Consider the following 14,993-nt stretch of genomic DNA (forward strand, 5'->3'; position numbering starts at 1 on the left):
TCCATAGCAAATGGTGGCCTGATTAAAAGATAGTCAACCCCATCTTAATGAATCCAGTTCAGAAGTCAAAATCCTAGTTCTCACTGAAGAGTTTATAATCTATTCGGAGAGAAAAGAATACACACCCAAGTCAGAAAGAAAATGAGATTTGGAGTTGGGAAATCTCAGTTCAGATCCTTGCCCTACTTTTTACTTCTTGTCTTATTTCAGGCAAATCACTTCCCCTCTCCTGCATTTCCAGGTTCTTTTCTGGTTCCGAATCCTATAAGCCTAAGAAGCAATTCTAGTGCCTATTATATACTGTGTGTTCAGCACTGGGAAAATTGGTGCTTTCGTTATCTCAATGTGAAATCCTCAGCATACCCTTCCCCTAACTTTACATTAAAAGCAGGGGCAGAAGGGATACATTCTGACTATCACCTTCACTCAGGATCTGAGTGAAGGCAGAGGAAAGGGGCTATCGAGGGACACTTGGCATTTCTTAGCCCGATTTTATTCTCCTCATCTTGTCTGGTTTTAAGAACTAGGAACAGAATCCTGTGATACATAGATATGTATGCATTTGTATGTGTGTAAATAATAGATATGAAAACACACACTTAGATCAGCAACATTATTTACAGATAATAGTTAAATTAAAGCTATTGTAGGGTGGTCATGCTGAGCATTGTGGGGAGGCTCTGATTGAAAATTTGAATGACCAAAGAGAAAGAATTCACTTTTTTTTCTATTGGCAATTTTATGGGGGTGATGGGGAAATATTTTTGTGGCTTCAGTATAAGAGTAAGATATATTTCTATATGTATATGTATATATAGGTATTTGTGTATGTGTGTGTATGTATATATCATTAGCAAAGGCTTCGTAACTTTAAAAAATGCAATTTTAACATTTAAAAAAATCAAGCCTATTTTTAAAGTCTGATGTAAAGTAATAGCAATTTCTGATCTATGTTCTTTTTAGCTAAAAGGATGTCAAAATGTACATCTTGAATGTGCTAAATGAATATTTATTTTTATGTACATTTAAAAAGTATCTTGTTAAGCTTCTTTCCCTCACTCTGGCCTTACAAATAAAATGTTATATTTTGTACTGGTTTGGTCTCTTATCTTTTTTGTTGTTGTTGCTGGGGTGTTTCTTTCTCTGTCTCTCACTCTCTCTCTTGCCCCCCTCATACACACACACACACACACACACACACACACACACACACACATACATCTACAAGTACATTTAACCCACTTTTGAGGTCTCTGTATTCTGGTTATGTGGGTTTCTGGAAGATGTCATCTCAGATAGATGACATTCACTTTCCTCCTTGGGAGGGACAGAAACTAGCTTAAACTCTGGGCCAGTCAGTTATGGGATTCAAGCATTAGCACAGAAATCTGTCTGCCAAGAATTTGGGGACTGAGATCAATAGGCACTGGGGATTCAGGTTCAAAGAATCAAACAATCTTTTTTTTACATATATGTACATTTTAATCATCACACACATATTATCTACAATGAACTTAAATCAATTACCTTGTAGTATTCAAATCCATATCAAGGAAATCCCAGGGAAAGCACAGATAGGTAAATCAATACAGCTTTTGTTTCAGAAAAGGTGCCACTTGAGTTGATATTTTCTTCACCTGGGAGCTCTCTATAGTCATAGAATCCAGGTCTAGAATCCTACAGGTCAGAATCAAACAATCTTGAACTGCAAGAAGTTTTTACACTATTGATGGAGAAAAGAAGCACATATAAAGATAGATACTGCAAAAAATATGGAGTGAATAAATACAAATAAACACAAACTAGGGAGGGCACTAGTATTTGAGGGGCATCAGTAAAATCAACAACAGTGCCTGACCTGTGTGGTAAATTAAGAGAGGGACCTTTCTGAGAAAGAGAGAGAGAGAGAGAGAGAGAGAGAGAGAGAGAGAGAGAGAGAGAGAGAGAGAGAGAGAGAGAGAGAGAAATAAGGAGAGAATTCATTGCAGGCACATGGGACAGCCAGTGCAAAGGCTGGGGGAGAGGAGATGGAGTACGGTGTGTGAGGTACAGAGAGAAGGCCATTTTGTTTGAATCTGGGAGGGCAACAGGGTGAGCATTGTTCAATGAGGCTAGAAAGATAGGCTGGGGCCAGGCTGTAAAGGGTTTTAAAGATCTGGCAGCAGAGCTTCCTTTTTATCCTAGAGGCAAAGGGAAGCCAATGGAGTTTATTGAGTAGGAGAGGTCCATGGTTATGTGTTTAAGGGCAATGACCTTGGCAGCAAGATAGAGAATTAGAGTGGAGAGAGATTTAGGGCAGGGAGACAAATTAGGAGGCTGTAGCAATAATCTTGGGGAGAGGTGAGGAGGACCTGAACTAAGGTGGTTACTGTGTGACGAGAGAGAAGGGGTCAGAAGCAAAAGATATTTTGAAGCTTGGAATAGTGAACTTTGGCAACCAATCGGAAACATGGAGTGAGGAAGAGTGAGGAGTAGAGCCTAATGCCACGATTATAAACTTGGAAGACGGGAAGGATGTCGGTGCCTTCAACAGCAATTTTTCTTTTCTTTCTTTTTTTTAAACAATTAATTAATTTATTTTCATTTTTCTCAATTACATGTAAAGATATTTTTTGAGTTCCAAATTTTTCTCCCACCCTCCCTTCCCTCCCTTTCCTCCCCCCTTCCTAAGCTAGTAAGCAATTTTATTTTGTTTGGTTTTTTTTTTTTTCTTGTTGTTTTTTTGCGTGTGTGCGGGGGCGGGGGGGGGGGGCCAGCAATGAGGGTTAAGTGACTTGCCCAGGGTCGCACAGCTAGTAAGAGTCAAGTGTCTGAGGCTGGATTTGAACTCAGGTCTTCCTGAATCCAGGGCCGGTGCTTTATTCACTGTGCCACTTAGTTGCCCCCAGCAATTTGATATAGGTTATACATTACAATCATGTTAAACATATTTCCACATTAATCAGAACAAAAAAAAGCCACAAGAAAAAATAAACAAGAACAATAACAAAAAACAACAACAAAAGTGAAAATAGGCTGTTTAGTTCTGCATTCGGACTCCACAGTTCTTTTTCTGAATGTGGACAGCATTTTCCACCATAAATCTTTTGGCATTGTCAAGGAACATTGCATTGCTGAGAAGAGCCAAGTCCATCACCGTTGTTGATCATGAAATGTTGTTGATATTGTGTACAATGTTCTCTTGGTTCTGCTCATTTCACTCAAATGGCAACTTTCAACAACAGACAAGTAATGACATTTGGAAGAGGGGAGGATTGAGACAAAAGATAATGAGCCCAAATCTAGATACATTGCATTTAAGATGTCTTTAGGACATCCAGTTTGAAATGCCCCATAGTTGATGGTGATGGTGGTGATAATGATGTAGGAATGAAACTCAAAAGAAAGTCTGGAGATGGCTATGTTAGTTATAGTTAATTGCAGAGTGATGGGAATTAAAGCTGTAGAAGCATGCAGCAGCCAAGGGGCAATCGGGTGCAGCAGCTACAGTTGCCAAATGCTGTTGTGAGGAAATGGAATGTCAATTGGAGCCAGAGACTAGAGACTATGTATCTGGGAACTGAGGTCAGCTGACCCGGCCCTGGGTGGGGGGTGACTGTCTCTGCTTTCAGTTAAGAGGTCAGAATGGGAGGAAGTGTTTGGGAACTGGAGAGATCAGCAGAAATCTTGATGGAGGGGTTTGCTGACTTTCGATTTGGGAAAACAGGTACTAGATCTTAAAGTATGGTCTCCTCTTCCTTCCCCTCCCTCCTGAGAAAAGCTATTTTTATAATTTCAGTTTAAATAATTTAAATAAATATCAATAAACAAATAAATAAACGACAAAGTATACATTATGAATTATTATAATTATTAACTAACTATTATAATTATTTAAAAATATAATCAAATAATTAAATGAACCAAATAAATAAATAATTTGGATAAAACTTCTTTTGCCTACTAAATAAATCCCATTAATCTAACTGCTATAGACCTTTGTTTTGCCTTAATTGTAAACAGGTGGTTGCCACAGAGAGGAAGAGTCTTTAGGTTTTGGTATCCAGAGATACAGAAAGGGCCAAGGTTTGAGCCCTGGTTCAAAAGTACCAAGCTTTTTCCTGCCTGAGGGGTGATTCAAATTGAGAGAGAGAATGTTATAGTCTTGCTTTTCTTAGTTTCTTTTGGGGCTGGGGTGGGGGTGGGGAGTGGGTGAACTTCCCAAAAGAATAAACCCAGATCCAGGATTTTCATTTTATTGTCCTATCTTAAAAATGAGTCAGAGTACCATTTTGGTATCCGGGAAAAGGCTGGGCAGAGGGGACATGTGATCTGCCTACTCTTCCTTCCTCTACACTGTTCTCTGCATAAGGGGAGTAAAACTCAGGAGCTAGGGTCAAGTCAATAAGCATTTGTTAAGGACCTACTATGTGCCATGCATTGGGCTAAGCACTGGAGATACAAAGAAGGGCAAGACACAGTCCCTACTGGCATGTACCTCACAATCTAATGGGAGGAGAAAAAGCGTGATCAAAACTGGCCACATTCCAAAGGTGGAGGCCAGAGAAGAGGGTGAATAACTTTTCCTTTTTCTGCTTTACTTCTTACTTCTAGCCTATGCTGAGACAGGTACAAAAAGCAGTGACAGTCAAAATAATTTCCTCTGAAGCACTCAGTTGTTCTATGTAGACCTGTTTGAACAACCTAGTAAGCAGTGGTCATAACCCCTTCTGAAATCTGCACTTCAAAACCAAATAGTCAAGGGGCTCTTTTTATTTCCTCCAGAGCAAATAAAGGAAGGAAAAAACAATTGGTTGGAACCAAATGCTGACTTACATAGAAGGAATTATAGAATCATCACATCTCAGCTTGATGGTTTTTTTTGTTTGTTTCTTTTTTTGGTGGGGCAATGGGGGTTAAGTGACTTGCCCAGGGTCACACAGCTAGTAAGTGTCAAGTGTCTGAGGCCGTATTTGAACTCAGGTACTCCTGAATCCAAGGCCGGTGCTTTATCCACTGCGCCACCTAGCTGCCCCCTCAGCTTGATGGTTTTACTCTAAAAAAATCTCCTAACACCATAGAAGGAACTTGTAAGGACAGCTTTGGGCTCGAAAGATCTGGCTAATTGTCTTGATTCACTGCTTAGTTTTGTTGAAGTTAGATCTGGCTAATTGTGGGGGCCCACATTCCTGACTGAGACGCATGCTCTTAATATTTCTTGACACATGTTCTTAATATTTCTTCTGTTCTAGAGGTTCTTAACCTTTTTTTGTTTCTGTGTTATTGACGTTGTTGACAGTCTGTTGAAGCCCACAGAGAGAGATTTATGGGCAAATGAACCCCCAAGCCTCTAGGAAGGGGAGAGGTTGATGCCGCTTTTTGTCCCAGGGCACATTAGGGCTAAAGGCTGCTATTGTCCTTGCTTGGACTTGAAGACCCTTGGTTCATAGACACCTTACTGGGCCCCTCTTTATGGGCTCTGCTCATTCAGCAACAATCCCTGCACCCTATTGGGGTCCTTATACTATTATGGAGCTATCCATTTTATTCATAATTAGTGCTATAAACTTACCCATGCTACACATGGAACACTTCTCTTTCCCCAGCCAGTCTTCAAGCTTTCTGAGATAGGTACCATTCCTGAATCCTTCAGTATCTAGCTGAGTATTGAACACTTTGAAAGCTACCCCCCCCCAAAAGAAAGCTATCTTCCCTACTAGAAAAACTGCCCTCCTGCTCCTAACCTTAGTGTCTTCTCTGTCTGAGGACAATGCATTTATTGCAATTGTATCTTTGCAAAACAAGTGACTCCTCCGGTTTTTTTTTTTTTTTTTTAGTGAGGCAATTGGGGTTAAGTGACTTGCCCAGGGTCACACAGCTAGTAAGTGTTAAGTGTCTGAGGCCGGATTTGAACTCAGGTACTCCTGACTCCAGAGCCGGTGCTCTATCCACTGCGCCACCTAGCTGCCCCGACTCCTCCGGTTTTACAGATAAGTAAACTGATTTGCCCCATCATCATCCAGTCTGTAAGAGTGTGAGGTAGGATTCAGAGACAAGGCCTTTTTAAATTCAGGCCACTAGGGAGAGTACTGAATGATGTAGAAGTAAGCATCAGATTAGACTAGGAATCATTTTAGATTAGACTAGGAATGCAATTCACTACCAGCTTGGTCACCTATTAATGGTGGGACCTCGGCCATACCACTGCCCCTTACTGGGCCTCAGTTTCTCCATTTTGAAAATGAAGATTTTGATGATCTTCAAGATGTCTTTTTTATCTACATTTTGTAGTTGAGGAAACTGTAACAGCACTGTGGCCAGATCTAAACAATGTCTGGGTTCTGAAGTGGATCCCATTCATGAAAACCTGGGTCCTTTGTGCATTTACCATACCACTCCTTGATTTTTGGTATTGGAATCCTCAGTGACTGGTACAGTGCCATGCATGTAATCTTTCTTGAATTGAAAAGAATTATATCTAGACCATTGACCTTAGTTTATACGGTCATAGATTTAGAATTCGAAGTGATCTTGGTGGCCATTGATGTTTAAGTTAAGTGACTGGTCCTAGGTCACACAGGTAGTAAATTTCAAAGGTGAAGGCTCTGATTCTGAAGTCCATATTTTTTGTACAGTCATAGTTTAGGGAAGTTGTGTTTAGATTTTATTAGATGTTATAAGAAACTACTAGGGTGTTTGGCTTTAAGCATTAGAGTTTTCTAAAGTAAAAGTATTTCCGTTTGGACCTAATGAAACATCTGTTTCTGAGTAACTGGCATGCCCCTTGATAAAGCATAGCTGTTTAGCATGAAGGACTTGTGATGCAATCACCTCTTTAAACTTATTTTTGGTCTCTTTTACCTTTTATGGCATTTATGGGACAAGTGAAATTCAGGAAAATGGGAGTTTTGGCAAGGAAGTCTATGACAAACATTGCAGCCTCAGAGTGGGGCTGGGAACCTTGTCTCATGTGTTATTGGCCAGGTGGACACCCAAGCTAGAGAGACACCCTGTGAACTGATAAAATGCATCCTCCCTCAGAGATACCAGGGAATAAAGAATGTGAATACTCACAAGACAAATGACCCAATGATGCAAATGGTTAAGCTAATAAATGTTGGGGGCAGCTAGGTGGCACAGTGGATAAAGTACTGGCCCTGGATTCAGGAGGATCTGAGTTCAAATCCGGCATCAGACACTTGACACTTACTAGCTATGTGAACCTGGGTAAGTCACTTAACCCTCATTGTCCTGCCCTCCCCCCCCCCCAATAAGTTAACAAATGTTTCTTAGGCTTGCTCTATGTAATCCCTTCTACTTGGCACTGGGGTATATAAAGAAGTCGATTACCTGATGCCTTCTCTCATGGAGGGTTGGGAAGATAAGATATGTCCACCTGGCCTTCTAGGTGAAGGAAAGAAGGAAACAAGCATTTATTAAGTACCTACTGTATGCTAGGAATTGTCAATTGCTTTACAAATACTATCTCATTTGATATTTACAGCAATCCTGGGAGGTAGGTGCTATTAAAACTCCTATTTTGCAGTTGAAGAGGCTGAGGCAGACAGAGGTTAAAGGATTTGCCAAGGGTCACACAGCTAGTAAATGTCTGAAACTAGATTTGAACTTCCTACTTCAGGTCCCGTGTTCTATCCATTGCACCATCTAGCTGTACCAGAGGAATATTACCAGGATGATAAAGAGGTTCAATAGCTTGCCTTGTGAGAATGGGCTGAAGGAATTTGGGGTATTTAGCCCAGAGAAGAGAAGACCAAGGGATGAGGATGGGAACACAGGGTTGTTTATCATGAATTGTTTCAAAGGGCTTTCATAGGTCTAAGGAACAGAATTCTGCCTAAGTAGCTAGGTAGCACAGAGATAGTTTGCTGGACTTGGACTCAGGAAAATCTTAGTTCAAATTCTACATTAGATACTTACCAACTGTGTGACCCCCTTGACCAAGTCCCTTAACCTCTCCCTGCCCGTTTCCACAGGTACAAAATGAGGGAGCTGGACTCAGTGGAGACCAATGTCCCTTCCAGTTTTGAATCTATGATCCTATGCCTGAGGGCCAATAATATAGACATAATTCTTTTCAATTAATTCAACACACATTATTATATGAATGGAGCTGCACCAGTTACTGAGGATTCAAAGACTGAAATGAAAACTAGTGTTTGCCTTCAAGGAAGTTACATTCTACTGAATTTATCTCCAACCTCTTAAGGAGCTGAGCCAAAACTAAGTTTAGAGTCAGAAGACCAGAATTTATGGGAAAGAATCATTGACTCATAGGTCAGCAATTCAACTTCATGAAGTTATTAGGAGTTGAACCTTTTTGGGGGAACTTTGATTATGATCTTCCTACAGATGTGGAATAACACAGCTATTAATGGTTCCCCTTTATTTTATTTTATTTTTTTTAGTGAGGCAGTTGGGGTTAAGTGACTTGCCTAGGGTCACACAGCTAGTAAGTGTTAGGTGTCTGAGGCTGGATTTGAACCCAGGCACTCCTGACTCCAGGGCCGGTGCTCTATCCACTGCACCACCTAGCTGCCCCAATGGTTCCCATTTAGAGGACTGAGGATGTTACTTGGGCTTTGGTCCTCACTGGCCCATTCACACATCTTTGAAGATGAAGGATTGTTCCTCAGTATTAGCTCAAGCTGTTGTGAATTGGAATGATCTCTTTCTACTGAATTTATAAAAGAAAATTATATACATCATAGAAAATTTTAATTTTGTATTTCATATGTCCAAATAAGGAGATTTGTACAGTTGCAAATTAAGAAAAATTTCATTTAAAATAACTACAAAATGTATAAAATACTTGGGAGTCTGTCTTCCAAGATGCACACAAAGACTATGTAGATACAGCAACAAACAATTATTTACAGAAATACAGACCAAAATAATTAGAAGAATATTAATTGCTCATGGGTGGAATGAGGCTATAGAATAAAAATAATAATACAATCTAAATTAATAAATTTATTTGATGATATATCAATAAAGCATCAAAGGATTACTTTATAGAACTAGAGGAAAGACAAAAATTCACATGGAAGAAAAAAGGTCAAGAATCTAAAGAGAAACAAGAAAAAGAAATGGGAATAAAGGAGACTTAGCAGTGTCACATCTCAAAATAAACTATGAAGTAGTAATTGTTCAAATAATTTATTGCTAGTTAAAATAATAGAGAAATCAATTAGTAGAACAAATTAGATATACAACATACAGAAACAAGTGTATATAGTTGCTTAGCAAATGGGATAAGAATTATCTGTCACTACTTGACAAAAATTGCTGGGAAGGGGCAGCTAGATGGCTCAGTGGATAGAGTACTGACTCTGGAGTCAGGAGGACCTGAGTTCAAATCCAGCCTCAGTCACTTTATACTTACTAGCTGTGTGACCCGGGGCAAGTCACTTAACCCTGATTGTCTAACCCCCCCAAAAAAACTGCTGGGAAAATTTAATACCCATATGTAATAAATTAGCTTTAGATATCATACCTTATACAAAAATAAGTTTCAAATGGATATGTGAACCTAGATATCAAAAGTCACATTATGAGCAAATGAGAGAAATATGAAAAATTACCTATCAGATTTACAGGAGAAGAATTCATGGCCAAACAAGGAATAGAGAAGGTCAAAGAAGAGAAAACATATCATTTTGATTACATAAAATTAAAAAAAAAGTTTTTGCACAAAGTCTAACAAAACTAAGATTAAAAGAGAAACAGGTAATTGGGAAAAATCTTTGTGGCAAGTTTTTCTGGTAAAGGTATCATTTCCTAGATATATAAGTAATAGGTTCAAATTTATGAGAATAAGAGCCATTTCCCAATTGATAAATGGTCTAAGATTATAAACAAGCAATTCTCAAAGTAAGAAGCCCAGTCTATTTATAGTCATATTAAAAAAATGCTTCATACCACTAAGAATTAGAGAAATGAAAGTTAAAGGAGTTCTGAGATCCTACTTTGCACCATTCAGAGACATAAAAATGATAAAAAAAATGAAGATGATAAATATTGGAGGGGCTGTGGAAAAACAGGCACACTGTTGGTACACCTGTGAATAGGTACAGCTATTTTGAAAAGCAATTTGGAATCATATACCAAGAGTTATTTTTTAAATAGTATTTTATTTTTTCCAATGACATGTAAAGATAGTTTTCAACATTATTATTATTTTTTTTTGCAGGGCAATGAGGGTTAAGTGACTTGCCCAGGGTTACACAGCTAGTAAGTGTCAAGTGTCTGAGGCCAGATTTGAACTCAGGTCCTCCTGAATCCAGGGCCAGTGCTTTATCCACTGCACCACCTAGCTGCCCCTCAACATTCATTTTTTTATTTAAGTAAAAGTATTTTATTATTTTCCAGTTACATGTAGAAATAGTTTTCAAGATTTGTTTATATAAGATTTCAAATTTCAAATTTTTCTCCCTCCCTCCCCTCCCTCCCTCCCTCCCCTAGACAGCAGGTAATCTAATATAGGTTAAATATACATAATAACATTAAACATATTTCTGCATTAGTCATGTTATATGAGAAGGATCAGAGCACAAAGGAAAAACCTGAAATCAGAAAACCAACAGCATCAAAAACAAAAGAAATAGTATGGTCCAATCAGCATCCATATTCCACAGTTCCTTTTTTTCCCCCCTGGATTTGGAGAGCCTTTTCCATCATGAGTCCTTTGGAACATTCTTGTTCCGTTGGATTGGTGAGAAGAATCTAATCTATTGAAGTTGGTCCACACATAGTGTTGATGATACTGTGTATAATGTTCTTCTGGTTCTGCTCATCTCACTCATCATCAGTTCATGCAAGTCCTTCCAGGTTTCTCTGAACTCCACCTGATCATCATTTCTTACAGCACAATAGAATTCCATTACATTCATATACCACAACTTGTTCAGCCATTCCCCAGCTGATGGACATCCCCTCAATTTCCAATTCCTTGTCACCACGAAAAGAGCAGCTATAAACATTTTTGTACATGTAGGTCCTTTTCCCTTTTTTATGATCTCTTTGGGAAAAAGACCCATGAGTGGTATTGCTGGGTCAAAGGGTATGCACAGCTTTATAGCTCTTTGGGCATAATTCTAAATTGCTCTCCAGAATGGTTGGATCAGTTCACAGCTCCACCAACAATGCATTAGTGTTCCAATTTTCTCACAGCTTCTCCAACATTTATTATTTTCCTTTTTTGTCATTTTAGCCAATCTGATTGGTGTCAGGTGGTACCTTAGAGTTGTTTTAATTTGCATCTCTCTAATCAATAGTGATTTAGAACATTTTTTCATATGGGAATAGATAGCTTTGATTTCTTCATCAGAACATTGCCTGTTCATATCCTTTGACCATTTCTCAATTGGGGAATGACTTGAATACATGGAAATTTAATTTAGTTCCCTATATATTTTAGTCAACATTCATTTTTGTAAGATTTTGAGTTCCAAATTTTTCTCCCTCTTTCCTTTCTCTCCCCCTTCCCCAAGACAGCAGCCAATCTGATATAGGTTATTCAATACAATCATGTTAAACATATTTCCACATTAGTCATGTTGTGAAAGAAGAATCAGAACAAAAGGGAAAACCCACAAGAAAGAAGAAACAAACAAATGAAAAAACGACAACAAAAAAGTGAAAATAATATGCTTTGATCTGCATTCGGACTTTATAGTTCTTTTTCTGGATGTGGAGAGCATTTTCCATCATGAGTCATTTGGAACTGTCTTGGATCATTGTATTGCTGAGAAGAGCTAAGTCTATCAGAGTTGATCATCACACAATGTTGATATTACAGTGTACGTGTTCTCCTGGTTCTGCTCACTTCACTCAGCATCAGTTCATATAAGTCTTTGCAGGTTTTTCTGAAATCTGCTTGCTCATCATTTCTTACAGCACAGTAGTATTCCATTACAATCATATACCACAACTTGTTCAGCCATTCCCCACTTGATGGACATCCTCAATGTCCAATTCTTTGCTGCTACAAAAGGTACACAAAGAGTTCTTAAATAGTACATGCCCTTTGACCCAGCTTTACCGCTGTAAATTTATGCCCCCCAAAGATCAAATAAAAAGGAAAAGGTCTTTTATGTACAAAAATATTTATAGCATTTCTTTTTGTGGTGGCAAAAACCTAGAAACTGGGGGATACCCATCAACTGAGGAACAGCTGAACAAGTTGTGGTATATAGAAATGTGATAGAGGACTATTTTGCTATAAGAAATTAGGAAATAGATGACTTAAAAAGATGTGAAAAAGACTTCTATGAACTGATGCAGAGAGAAGTCACCAAACCCCAAATTTATATGATGACATCAATATTATAAAATGAACATTTGGGAAGATTTTTATAAACTGATGAAGAATAAATTAAGTAGGAGAACAATTTATATAATAACAACAGCATTGTAAAGATACACACGTTTGGACACTCTGACAATTCTGATCAACGTACAAAGATTGTTCAGGATTCCGGAGGTTGGATGATGATACGTTCTATCCATTTCAGAGAGAGTTTGTGGATTTAGGGTGTAGAAAGATACACACATATGTGTGTGTATAATTTATGTGTGTATATAGATATACATATCTATAAACACATATAACTAGTAGACAGCCATTATGGGAATTTGGTTTGCTTGACTGTACTTGATAGAAGAAATTTGTTTTTCTCCCCATCTCCCCTTTCCCCACCCCTACTGGGGATACAAGAGTGGAGGGGAAGGAGAGAAAATAGTTTTCTACAAATTGAAAAAGAAATCGTCATGGGAAGGTAGTGCTACACATGTACAGTGTTGTATGTACTTTTAGATGAAACCCATGTAGTCTTAGAAATCTCACAAAGTTTCTCTGTAGCCCAAATGAGCTGGTTTAGTAAAGAGCATTAGAAACCATAATGAGGTGTGGCAATGCCATCTATTATTATAGTGTTATGTTTTATTACATAACACAATATTATAATAGGATGGTTATAGAAAAAAATATGGGCTTTAACCTAACATTTCTATGGTGTTTTAAGGTTTGCAAAGTGGTTTACATGGATTATTTCACTTGAAACTCACAACCTTGTATTGCAATTCCCATTTTATAGACTAGGAAACAGACTCAGAGAGGTTAAATGACTTTTACAGCTATTGTGTTAGAGGTAGTATTTGCATCTAGGTACTCCTTGTGTCAGGTCCACTATCTGCTATAGTACTTCATTGATTCAAAGACAAAGAATGGGATTTCTCTCTGCCTTAGAGCATGGTCTTCAAGAGTTTTTATCACTGAAGAATTCATCACTGTGTGGCTAGCCTGGGGGAAGATCTTCTCCAAATCCATCAAGATTTGTCTTGTGATTTCCTTACACAAAACATTTTGCTGTGTTCATATTGGAAGCCTTCTTAGCTTGGTAGGGATCGCCAGAAATTATGCTTTTCTGAGGTTCAAACCTTAGAATTCTGGTGTTTCAGCTCACACCCAACAGATCAGCCAAGTTAAGAACAACAACAAAATAGCAAAAGGACAAATGCTAAAGGGAATGTGGGAAAACAAGTACATTAATACACTGTTGTTGGACTGTGAACAGGTCTAGCAATGCTAGAAAGTAATTGAGACTTTGTGATTCCATCCAGGAAGCTATTAAGCTCTCCATCCCTTTATCCTGTGATGCCACTACTAGGTTTATATCCCAAAGAAAAAGACTGGAACATACAAAAACATTTATAGCAGCTCTGTTTGTAGTGGCAAAGAACTGGAAATTGAGGGAATGCCCATCAACTAGAATATGACTGAATGAATTATGGCATGTGAATGTGATGGAATACTATTGTGCTTTAAGAAATGACAAAGGGGGATAGTTTCACAGTAACCTGGAAGACTTCCATGGGCTGATGCAGAACCATATAGAAGTGAGCAGCACCAGAACGATTTTTAAAATGACAACAATATTTAAAGACAATTCGAAAGACTTGAGAATTCTGATTAGCATAATGACCAACCACAGTTCTGGAGAACTCAACATGAAACATGCTACTCACCTCCTGATAGAGAGGTGAAGGACTCAGAGTGCAAAAAGAGACACACATTTTTTTTTTTTTGGACATAGCCAATGCAGGAAATTGTTTTGCTTGATTATACTTGTTTGTTTCACAATTTTTTCCCTTGATTTCTTCATGGGGGAGGGGGGAGGAAGTAGGAGGGAGAGAAGGCAGAACTTCTTTCGAAAAGAAAATATTTAATTCAACAAATAAACAAAAAATAAAATTAGGCTCTACTGGCAAAGCTCCTAGGAAGCCAAAGTCACTTCCACATCATAATGTATCATCATCGACAACATCATCTTGTGAATGATCTGGCATGTCTACTCAGAAATAAGAATGGTAAGTTTCTTAATATTTATTTTTTCCCCTTTAAAAATCTGGAAAGAAATTGAGGGAGGAAAAGGAAAGGAGACTGAGAATAGGGCTGGGAGAGAATTCCCAAGGCTCTTGTGAACTTGCGGAAGACAATGGTCAATTGCTGTTTTCACAGAGGTTTCATAAGAAACATGTGACTGTGAGTGACAAAGGCCACCTTCCTAAGAGACACATGCAAGGAGTGCATTTCTGCAACTAATGACTAGGCATATGCTTTGAGAAGCTGATAGATTGCTCCATCAGAGATTTTCTGATTTCTTTTTTTTTTTCTTTTTTTTTTTTTTTAGCGAGGCAATTGGGGTTAAGTGACTTGCCCAGGGTCACACAGCTAGTATGTGTCTGAGGCCAGATTTGAACTCAGGTACTCCTGACTCCAGGGCCGGTGCTCTATCCACTGTGCCACCTAGCTGCCCCGATTTTCTGATTTCTAACCCCACCTAGTCTGGGTACAGGCCCAGTCCTCAGTCCTTTGTACTAGCCAAAGGAATGTATCCTGCCCAAGTATCTATCTTAGATCCCTGGTTTTGTAAACAAACAGATGAAAACAATCCTTGGCTTTATGGATTTAAATACACGGTATAGTCATGTAA

This window comes from Dromiciops gliroides, chromosome 2 (assembly GCF_019393635.1).
Source record: "Dromiciops gliroides isolate mDroGli1 chromosome 2, mDroGli1.pri, whole genome shotgun sequence".
Classification (NCBI taxonomy): domain Eukaryota; kingdom Metazoa; phylum Chordata; class Mammalia; order Microbiotheria; family Microbiotheriidae; genus Dromiciops; species Dromiciops gliroides.